Source organism: Aulonocara stuartgranti (assembly GCF_965226115.1).
Source record: "Aulonocara stuartgranti genome assembly, chromosome: 14".
NCBI lineage: Eukaryota > Metazoa > Chordata > Actinopteri > Cichliformes > Cichlidae > Aulonocara > Aulonocara stuartgranti.
In genome coordinates this window covers 27,583,812-27,596,114 of record NC_138950.1, presented here as the reverse complement: position 1 = coordinate 27,596,114, position 12,303 = coordinate 27,583,812, and the positions used below count along the sequence as shown (strand labels likewise).

The 12,303-nt window shown below is 38.2% G+C and overlaps 1 long non-coding RNA gene across 1 annotated transcript in view; it reads left to right on the top strand.

Annotated features, from left to right (window-relative positions):
* Nucleotides 1-12,303, top strand: part of LOC309687911 — a 96,618-nt gene extending 84,315 nt beyond the window's left edge. Inside the window, exon 4 of the long non-coding RNA XR_014270905.1 lies at nucleotides 11,794-12,303. This is a non-coding gene — a long non-coding RNA (uncharacterized lncRNA). The remainder of the gene's footprint in view (nucleotides 1-11,793) is intronic.

Here is a 12,303-nt window from a genome sequence, read left to right as displayed (position 1 = left end):
GGAAGAGCAAGTCACGAATAGTTAAATGATCAACACCCTCCTCACAAGCTCCAACACAGAGCCTCTCTGGCCCTGGAGCCCTTCTCTCTCTGGCCTCGGGTGAGCAGAGTCAGCTTCACAGACGCCTGTCACCCAAAGCTAGAAAGACAAAATCACAACAGGCCCTGATAGAGCCGTAACACTGACCATCTTTACAAACACTGTATTTGTTATAATTACTTTTAATAAATAAATTATGCATAATTATTGTATGGATTATGGTCAATTGCAATGTGAATACATTTTGATTAAAATGGAAAATGGCCTAAACATATGACAAATGAATTAACTTGTCAGTTGATGTTAGGGTGAGATCCATTCATGCGTCCATTCACCTCTGCTTGTCCTTGTTAGGGTGAGCTGCTCAGTGGAAACATATTACAGCTGCTGTCTATTATCTTCATAAATTATTGATCATGTGGTGCTTAGTTCTGGCCACCTGACAATGTCAAAGCATCATCATTAATCCCCATAATCGTACAGAGCACTCTCATCTTGGATTTAACTGACGTCGCATCCAAGGCAGGCTTCTCGAATTAGTACATCTCTAGTGTATGGACCTGTATGAACTTTCTCTACATAGGAAAAAACTGCTATAACATGATTGAAAACAGGGTTTTATTTAAGATATATTTCCACTCCAACTTTGTTTTTTTAAGAAGATATAAAGCTTCTCATGTTTTAATCCTGGTTATTTTCTCCCTTGCTTAAAGCAGAGTTTTTAGCCACAACACTTGACACATCTTGACCTCCGTGTCTTTTAGTGTTGCGAGGCTGAAAGAGTTCATCTCTCTCTTTTTTTGTAATGTTAACTAATGACTACTTTCATTTCCAAAATATCACTCCCAAACAAAGCAAAGGCTATGTTTTCATAATGGGGGAAAGAAAAAGACCTCTAGGGTTTAAACCAAAGTTCCACTTCTGTGGATAAAGAATATTGTGTACCCAGCAAATGTTTACTGAAACATGAAAGCACATTACTGGGTCGTATCAGATGGGGAAAAAATGAAGAGGAAAAAAAACCAACAACCAAAGGAAAGACGCTGGATGTTTGATGAAGCATTGATGAGAGGGTGAGAAAGAGAGAATGAGTCAGCAGCAGCTTGCCCGCACTCTTCCTCTCTACGGACAGATGCTTTCCTAAGATTAATATTCCCACTCAGGGTTTATTCGCCTGTGTTATCCCCACACTCACCAGGTGATTTCACGCTTCGTGAGCATCCAAAAAGCCCCCTTTTCTCTGCAGCCGGGAGTCCAGCCTGTCACCGATTTTAATAAATGATATTGATAAACCGCTCTCGTGGCTCCGAGTGTAACGGGAGTCTAAACTTAGCCCGTCGAGGAGCGAGCATTGATCTGACTGTTTACGCACACCCCCGTGCCATTCACAGCGTTTCTTCATCAATTATTAAGCTTCGGAAATCTTTACAACTAATGCCTTTTTCAGATCAGTCATAATTAACTCGTGGCCGGTTGTGGGCACCTTATTCTGTATGAAAGGCACCGGCAGTCATTACAGCCAGCTCCGTTCACTGTGCCCTTAATTGATCACAGATTTAATAGGTGGCAATGAATTATAAATCACTGATTCCACTGATGTCTCACAGAGGCGTGTGGTGTCCTTTTTTCTCAGTCCACAGGTAGTTGAATGGACTTCAGACAGTCCAAGATATTGATCTGTGGGAGGTAATTTCATAGCATATGCATGGTTGACCAAATGTCAGAGTTGTGGCTGTGTGTGCGTCTTGTGTTACATGCTTAAGAATATGTGAGGATCAGCATGTGGAAGATGTGTGCAAGTCATTACCTCTTATTATTTGAGACCGGACCTTTAAATCCTCAGACATAAATGCATCTGATAATTGTGTGGATGCTTTAAGCATCCACACTATTGAGTTCCTTCTTGATGTTTCCGTACACTTTTCGCCGTGGATCTACTTCCACAATTTTTGTGCTATTTTCACCGTTCAAATTTTAAACTATTCTGCTATTTCTGCTAATGACGGCTATGTCTTTTGGTATTTTTCACTATTATACTTTTTAAAATATTAAGCTTTTTTCCTTTAATTTGAAATGAATGGGAAACTTCTGCAATTCTGGTAAAATTTTCTTGTTTTTGAAATATAACTACTTCCTCATATTTTCACCTAGAACAACCATTCAAACTTTAAAATGTTCTCAAATTATTGGGCTATTCAGGTATAAATCAGCTTTTTCAAATCTTTTACCGTTTTACTTTTATGCCTCTTAAAGTCTTGAGTTGCAAAATTGTGATTTTTCACAAAATACATGCGTTGTTAGGGTTGCTATGCTCTTGGCAACCAGTGTGCCACTGAAGGTTTTGCAGTCTTCTCTTCATGTCCGAACAACTGTTTGCTACTTGCTCAATTTTCACTCAACTTCCACAAATTATACATCAAAAAGTAGGTATTTTTGCTGGCTTTCAGAAAATGTCACTATCATTGTTGTGGGATTTATAGAATTTTGGCAAATCTCCTCAGACCAACACAAAGTCGGAAAACTCTCCATATAAAGTCAATGGAGTTTGTTCAAAATCACCGCTGCATTTCTGTAATGAGAGGCATTTTCGAATCGTCATATCTCCTTAACGAAGCGAAGTTAAAACATGAGGCTTGTCCCCGTATATCTTCAGACACTCCTGACGCTCACAATTCAAGAATTTCTTTCTCACCTATTACCGTTCTGAAATGAGTTGGACTTGTTTGAGAGTAGGAAATTCGTCCTTCGCTCAGATTTCAAACTCTGGAAATGAACCACTTTTTTCTTTCATCATAACTTTTTGTTGGATTTCCACAGCGACCTGAAAATTTTCATGACTGTTCACCAAAGCCTGCTGTCTCTTACGGTGAAAGAATGATATCGATACTCCAAATAGATTTAGAGTTACAAAGCGTTTTTTGAGGGCAAGTCAAGGCAGTTTTTGCTTCGCTCTACTCAGTTATGGTGCATTAGAAGTCAAATATCTTTAATAATTCATATTTCAATGATAAATTGTCAACACTGGAAGATTCCCCCATCTCTTCTGAACAAAACGGTGTAAGAATGACCGCTCTAGCCCCTACGGTTAGGAAATTATAGTCATTTGTTTGAGGGGAGTCCTCACTATGAGAAATAGACTGCAAAAATCCTGTCTCTCTGTGCTGCATGCACCTGTTTTGGCGGGAAAAAGTACACAGCCTCTCTAATTGGTGGATTCAAATTCAGCAGCTCCCAGGCTGACCTAGAAACTCACTTCTCTCTCCCTGTGTGTGTGTGTGTGTGTGTGTGTGTGTGTGTGTGTGTGTGTGTGTGACAGAGAGAGAGAGAGAGAGAGAGAGAGAGAGAGAGAGAGAGAGAGAGAGAAAGCCTTTTAATGGGATGATCTCATTGTAAGATTTAAATTCAATATATGTAGACTGGTTGACTGAATTGGATCTTGTGTGTGTGTGTCTCTGTGCATGTGTGTTTCCTTATGTGTACATATTTGTGATTGTGTGGCTGTTATATATTTTTTTGCTGATTTTTTTCATTTAACAAGTATATTTGAGGGACCCTCAGCATGTTCAGCATTTTTTCAGCTGTCCATTTTGCTTTTCCAATTTTTCTGTTTAAGTTATTACTGTTGTGCTAAATCATACTATTTCTGCTATTTTATAAGATTTGTGCTAAATATAGTATTTCTGCCAAATATAGTATTTCTGAATAATTATAGTTTTTCTACCAAATCATAGTATAGTATTTTTGCTTTTTATAGGATTTTTATAGGATATTTATATTGCTTAATATAGTATTTCTGCTTTTTATAGTATTTGTGCTAAAACATAGTATTTCTAGTAAATGTAGTATTTATGCTTAATCATACTATTTCTATATATTACTGCCAGGTCCCCAGGCAGCCAATCCTCTGTGAGGCCTGAGACATTCAAATTTACATATCAGGGCGTGCACGGCTTCCCAGCCAGCCAATCATATCTTAGGGATGAGACATTCAAATTTACAAATCAGGGCCTGCACGGCTTCCCAGCCAGCCAATCATATATGTGGGCTGAGGCATTCAGATTTGCATATTGGGGTCTTCGTGGCTTCTAAACCAACCCGTCATCCATGTCATATATCTCTAAAAATTCATATTTTAATGATAAATTGTCAACACTTGACAATTTCCCCATCTCTTCTGAACAAAACGATCTAAGAACGACCGCTCTAACCCCTACGGTTAGGTAATTATGGCCATTTGTTTGAGGGGAATCCTCACTATGAGAAATAGACTACAAAAATCCTGTTTCTCTGTGCTGCGTGTGTACACCTGTTTTGGCGGGGAAAAGTACACAGCCTCTCTGATTGGTGGATTCAAATTCAGCAGCTCCGAGGCTGCTTGACTGACCTAGAAACTTGCTTCTCTCTCCCTGTGTGTGTGTGTGTGTGTGTGTGTGTGTGTGTGAGTGAGTGAGTGAGTGAGTGAGTGAGTGAGAGAGAGAGAGAGAGAGAGAGAGAGAGAGAGAGAGAGAAAGACCCTCTTTAGGGCAGCATCTCATAGTTTGATAAAAATATAATATATTCAGAATGGCTGACTGGCATAGACCCTGTGTGTGTGTCTCTCTCTTTACATTTCTGAATTTCTTTTTTTTCTTTTTTTTTTTTTATTTCTTGTCATTTTACTTTTCCAGTATTTTCACTTAAGTTATTACTGTTCTGCTCAATCATAGTATTTGTTCTAAATCATTGTTATTATGCTATATTGTAGTATTTCTGCTAAATCATAGTATTTCTACTATATTATATTTTTCTTTCTAAATATAGCATTTCTGCTATATAATTGTATTTCTGCTATGTTGTAATATTTTTGCTAAACTAGAGTATTTGTGCTGAAACATAGTATTAATTTAAAATTACAATATTCATAGTTCATCACAGTGTCTCTGGTAAATCACAGTATTTCTGCTATGTTGTACTATTTTTCTAAATCATAGTGTTTCCGTAATGTTTAAGTATTTTTGGCTAAATATATATTCTTTCTGTTATCTTATACTATTTCTCCTAAATTCTTGTATTTTTGAGAAGTTATCATGTTTCTGGCAAGTTACAATATTTCTGCTAAGTTCTGCTATGCTATTGTATTTCTGCCAGGTATTATGTTTCCTCTAAGATATTGCAGTTCTGCAAAGTTATTACATTTTAGCAAAGTTCTTTTGCTTCTGCAAAGTTTTTATAATTTCTGCAACTTTTCAGCTTTTTCAGCTAGGTTTTGCATACAGCTTCAGCTTTAAAGCATCCACACTGCATTTTCGCAGGAAATGCAAATTTTTCTAGTTATATCTGAATCCAGACCCCTTTCTCACACACGACAAATCTTTTTGTTTTGTGCCACTTGAAGCTGCATTAAATCTTTCAGTGTAGAGAAACTGAACCGTTAACAACCACGGTGAAGGCATCAGCATCAATCAAACGTACATTTTCAGTGCTAGTATCTGTATGGCACTGGAAGTATGGCATCAATCGACTCCTAGCACATCTTTAGACAAGATTTTTTGGGAAGCTTCATTTACGCAATGCAGTATCCTGACTTTACACATAACAACAATTTGGTGTTTTGGTTTTTTAAACCTCTGTTAAGTACGTCCTAATGATCCAGCACTCCAGTACTGGACAGTAATGATCTCCATCGGTGCCACATTTTTATCATGTTTAGCAGCTGATGATTTACAGTCCCTTAATTAAACAAACCCTGCCTTCTTTTACTGGCCTTATTAAACATGACAAATGACACAGACAGCATAGTTAACCTTTGAAAGATATCTTTTTTTGGCTCCTTTTACTAAACTCTCCCATAATTATGGCACTGTCTTGACCTTTAATGACTCTGTTACCAGTAAGAAACAGTAATTGAATTGTTGAGTCAAAGCATCTGGTAGTCCATTTGTTCTCGGTGGTAATTGTAAATGTTAGCTGAGATCTGCTTTGGTGTTGGCAGGGTTTCTTCGTGGCTGCTGACGCACATGCCTAACAGCAACGTTGACTAAACAGATCGGCATCCCTCTGTGACCGCTGCACGCTTGTTAAATGACATATTAAAAATTCATTTTAAAAAATCACATTTCTTTGTTTTTTTCACTGGTGTTGATTTAGATCAATGTTTTTCACGCTGTAGTTGTTTAGTTAGTTTGGAACATTTAGGTGGAAAATCCCAAACCAAAGCACTTTTTTACTTTTCTTGTACTCTTGTTACAATGCAATATCTCATACTGTATTTGGGTGTTTCATTCATCATCAAACAACTGTTTGTTTTTGAGGAACCAGCGAACACTTAGAAACTGAACAGTGACATGCTTGAGCTGTCAGTGTTCATGAAAAAGGTACAGCTTATATCATGGCTCACTGCCACATGCATAGACTTCCTATAAACTCGGCAAGAGAGTGTACTGTAACTATACAATATAGTTACAGCTGCTAGCTTATTCACAGAGAGGCACCACCAGGGGGGTTTCCTGGTGACCAGGAAGCCACTAAACTATGGTGTGATAGTTTTAGTCTTTTCATTAAAACATCATTTTGTTAATTAAGAATTAGAGGATCTTTTAGTTTTAGTTTTAACTAGTTTTAGTTTAGGCAACTAATTATCATAGTTATTGGACTAAATCTAAAGTTGATTCAGTGTTTTTACCAGCGAGAGTTGCTCCACACAGTTTACAGAGCGTCTTAATTTTCTTTAACATGAAATGCCAAATGTGTCCTCTCACGCTTTTTGTCATTTTGTCCCTTTTTCGTGAGGAACACGGAGCATCCGAGAAAAACTTGTTAGTTATCGTCTTGTTTTTGTCAGAAAAAAAGTTTGCTGACAAAAACTAGATGGTGAAAATTATTGGTCGCCGCTTTACAACATGGTAATCACAATCAGCACAGTGATTTTCTAAATACTGACTTTATGCTCAAACTGCACACCACATGCCTACCAGTGGTGTGAACTGATTGCTTGCGTGTGAATGTTAGAAATGTTAAAAAGCCACTTCTCTGCTCCGTGAAGAAGATTAGGGTGGACAGACGCTAATCAACTGCCAAGAGAGACCAAAGTGATGGACAGAGAGAGGTTTACATTCAGAGTAGGAGGTGGCAGCAAGATCGTGGACAGAGAAGCAGATGGGGAAATAGGGAGAGAGAGGAGGAGGAAATATAAATTGAGTCTTTGGTTCAATTTGTCTCTTATATTTTCAATGATTTTGTTTTTAATCTTTTGCTGCTTTGGGATTTGTCACATGTAGATTGGACTACATTTAAAAACTGCTGATATTCCATCATCTTAATCTTAATGTATGCAATTTAGATTATTATGCATTAAATACAACTTACTATATTATTCACCAGCTGGCCTGTCACTGACTTGGCTCAAACAAAGCTGCAGCTAGCCCAAACCTGCCGGCATCCTCCCAGCAGTAGACCGGAACCACAATCTGTCACCTCCACCTGCACTTACTGTAGTACAGTGCAGCCCTGTGCAGCACACAGCCTCCCCTGGCATCTTTCATGTCTCCCCACCCTTCATTAATTCCTCATACAACCTTTAGTGCACCATTTCCACAGGTTTTCCCTGAAACTGTTCAGCATCGACATCGACTTCCAATTCTTTTGCCACATTCCTCTATATGTAGACAAATCTACTTTGATTGACCTAATTCTAACAAATGTCCCTCATAAGTTTCTGTCTCTAGGCGTGTTTTGTAATGATTTAAGTGATCATTGTGTAGTTGCTACCAGTAGGAACACTAAAATCCCTAAATGTAAACCGCGTATCATCTGTAAAAGAAATTTTAAAATATTTAATGAGCAAGCGTTTCATTATGACTTGTCTATGGTAAATTGGGAAAACTTGAGTCTGATACCAGACATCCATCTGGCTTGGGCTTATTTTAAAGAAATTTTTATGAAGATTTTAAATAAGCATGCACCTGCCAAAAAATTTAGGGTCAAGGGACGGGAGAACCCTTGGTTTTCATCGGAATTATCAGAGTCCATCCATCAGCGTAACGTGGCATGGGCAAAAGCTAGGAAAAATGATTCCCTGACTGACTGGTTAGACTTCAGGAAATTAAGAAACAAATGCACGACACTTATCAAGAAGGCTAAGTCAGAATATTATTTATCTGTTACTACAGAAAACCTCAATAACCCTCAGAAATTTTGGAAAGTAATTAAGTCCTTATCTATAAATAAAATATCACAGGCTCTTCCAAAATTCATTTTAAAAGATTCTGTCCCAGTTTATGACAGAACTGAGGTCTTAAACAGCTTTAACAAGCACTTTGTAGCTACTGGTTTTTTATTTAACTCTGTTGGAGCAGCCCCCATGATTCCCTGCACAGAACCCCAAACATATATTGGGGAGCTTTTTGATTTTTCTCCTTTTTCTGTCCAGGAAGTGCATAAAGCTCTTAAAGCCTTAGATCACAGGAAACCCCCAGGGCCAGACTTAATAGAGCCCTATTTTCTGAAAATAGCAGCTGATTACATTGCACAACCTCTTACGATCCTTTTTAATCTTTCAATCCAAAATAAAGAAATTCCACTTGTTTGGAAGTCTGCTTTTGTTACGCCAATATTAAAAGGAGGCGACCCGGCCATTTTGACTAATTACAGGCCAATATCAAACTTGTGTGTTTTGGCAAAAGTCCTTGAGTCTCTCGTCAGTGAGCAATTAAAATAGTTCTTGTACTCTAATGAAGTTCTTTCAAAACTACAATCTGGGTTCAGAAAACAGCATAGTGCTGTCACGGCTGCCACAAAAGTGATAAATGACATACTTGTTGCTCTTGATAAAAAACAGCACTGTGCTTCTCTCTTTATTGACCTGTCAAAAGCTTTCGACACTGTGGATCACGCCATTTTAAAGCATAGGCTTCTTTCTTTGGGGCTGTCTAGACATGTTGTCTCCTGGTTTACTAATTATTTGAGTGACAGGACTCAATGCATTAAATGTGAAAATCTGTGCTCAGAACTTTTGAATATTCACACTGGGGTGCCACAGGGTTCAATTTTAGGACCTCTGCTGTTCATCATGTATATAAATGATTTGGGACAAAATGTGTCCAATGCTAGTATGCATTTTTATGCTGATGACACAGTTATTTATTCCTTTGGCTCAAACTTTGAAAAGGCAATAGAATCGTTGCAGAAAGCTTTTGACGTGGTTCAGCACACACTTCTGGAGCTGAAATTGGTTCTCAATGCTGAAAAGACAAAGCTAATGTTGTTTTCAAACATGAAGAGATTTCCTCAAACTGTCCCCTTGGTGTCCACTCTTGAGGGAAACCTCATAGAAGTGGTGCATACGTATAAATATCTTGGCTTTTTAATTGATGATTCTCTGACCTTTAAACCTCACATAGACAATCTTGTGAAAAAACTCAAACTAAAATTGGGATTTTTCTTTCGAAACAAATTTTGCTTTTCTTTTGAGACAAAAAAGCGTCTTGTAAATGCTACATTTTTATCTGTTTTAGATTATGGTGATCTGCTGTACATGAATGCTTCCGCCCAGTGTCTTCATAAGATTGACTCAGTTTATCATGCCTCCTTACGGTTTATTACAAACTGTAGGGCCTTGACCCATTGTTGTGATCTGTACGCTCGAGTGGGATGGCCTTCGTTGTCCTCCAGGAGGTTTGCTCACTGGTGCATCTTTATTTATAAGGCCCTGCTTGGACAAATGCCCACCTACATTTGCGATCTGCTCACACGGAGAAGTACTGTTTCTTACAGCCTGCGTTCAAGCGATCTTTTATTGCTCAATGTTCCATTTGCCAGAACTGAACTGGGAAAGAGGGCTTTTACTTATGCTGCCCCTTTCACATGGAACATGATGCAAAAAGACTGGAAGATAGCAGATCTTATTTCATTAAATGCTTTTAAGTCCAGATTGAGAGAGCCAGAGAAAAATGTTTTTAAAATGTAAGTGTTATTTATAATATGTATGTAACTTTGTAATTTCAACGTGTTGTCGCCTCTTGGCCAGGACTCCCTTGCAAAAGAGGTTTTTAATCTCAATGGGACTTTTCCTGGTTAAATAAAGGTTAATAATAATAAAAAAAAATGTAGTAAGTAAGAGCTTTAAAATACATGCATACAATATCTTGACTGAATTTTAAGTTTATAATGAAAGTCCCAAAATGTGTGGTCTCAGTTCTATAATTAAGATCGATGACGTGACTGTGGCACTCACTTGACACCACTGGGGTCTACCAGCTCTCATGATTCTGGCCCAAAACATGACTCCACCACCTCCTTACTGACGTCGCAGCCTTGTTGGGACATGGGGACCATCCACTCACCAGTAAACAAGGCTGTTTGAAAATTAATCTTCATGTATTCCTGGGCCCACTGCAACTGTTTCTTCTTGTAAGTATTGGTTAGAGGTGGCCGAATGGCAGCTTTATACACGAATGCAAGCCTTTTGAGGTTCCTACCCTTTGAGGTTCGTGGGACTCCAGAGGCACTAGCAGCTTCAAATACCTGTTTGCTGCTTTTTAATGGCATTTTAGCAGCTGCTCTCTTAATCCAATGAATTTGTCTGGCAGAAACCTCATTATGCCTTTATCTGCACAAACCTGTCTGTGCTCTGAATCAGCCACAAATTTCTTCACAGTATGATGATCACGCTTAAGTTTTTGTGAAATATCTGTTTTCATAGCAAGCCATTGCACTATTTGACACTTTTATGCAGCAGAGAAGTAATCTTTCTTTTCCATATTGCTTGAAACCTGTGGCAAGCTTCTTAAGTAGTTTTGCTTTAATTGGGCTCACCTGGGAAACTAATTATTATTATTATCAGTGATCCAAAGAGCCCTGAGGCACAATACCATCCATGAGTTTAATGCAGAATAGTTTGAAACTTGGTGAATGGCTTGAATGTTGGAATTGACCAGCAAATAATAAACATTTCAAACAATCAGTCTTTATTTTTTCCAGGCTCATAGTTCATAGAAATGAAGCAAATTTCCATCCATTAAGATCTCGTTCTCAAACGTGTTTGGCCTCCAAAAAAATTTATACATTTAACATTTTACTTCCACTGAGTAATCTCTGTCTACTGACCTTATTACAGACAGTAAGATTATTATCTGACAGTTTCAACTCTGAAAAGCTTTGATGTTTGTCCTTCTTGGTTCTACAAAATATTACAGCGCTGTTACAGGCATATCTGACCTCATGCTACACATAAGTAGAACATACATGTGAAGGAGCTGCTGGAGACCACACCATCATCTGCATACATAATATGGTTCACTAAAATATTACAGCCTCTCAATTTCTTTGTCAAGCCATTAACATGACCGATAACATTTTCACCGTCAAAGTGTTTTAGTGTGCAGCCCATGTGACACTAATTGAACATTTATTTTCAGTCCATAAAAGTGTACTAAAAATATTTTTTATTGTATTTCATTATTTGTTTAACGTATTTTGAATGATACTGCATGTACGTTGAAATGACCACTCACCGTTGACACTGAAAAGCAGATGCAGCGACCCTCCCCATCGTTGACCTTTTCATGCGATTATTATGATCAGGTTCCATAATCATAATTTCATTTTGTGATGAGAACACAGGTGGAAAGAAAGATGGATGGAAAGGTTGAACGTAATTAAATATGGAGTAGCTGAAGTGAGTGGGTACTGCGATTACTCCTATTAGCAAGGTCATTATCTTCAATTGCTTCCAAGAACTGATTGTCAGTGAATTCTGTTTCTTGTTCTGTCTTCCAGCATGTTTGTGTTTTAAAGGAAGAACTTACTCAAAGACACGTCCAGATGTATTCAGCAGCTGTGAGTGGCTGTGATGGGGATGGAGTGCTGTACGGCTGACTGACCTAGCCCACTTAGCAAGAAAGAGCCCATGTTCAGTTTCCTGGTCTAAGCACAACCTTGATGCAGGAGGGAACCTAAAGAAATCACCCCTGGGTCAAAACTTCATGTTGATTTGCTGAAAGGGAAAAACTGAGCAGCTTTTCTCCTTTTGTGGTCATGACCTGTCAGGGAACTGAAGCCCTGCATGGATACCACTGTCATCACCCACACCATCACCGTCATCATGCTATTTAAAGACTTAATTCTCTATTCCAGTATTGCTGCCGATACTGCTTGGTCATAGACAAGTTAGTATAAATATCTTATCAATGGAGAACAGTTCTAGGAAACCAAATAAGCGTTATTGATTAGTCTAACAGTTGAATTTTATGAAAGTGTATCATTTGATCTATTAAATGTTGAAAAATA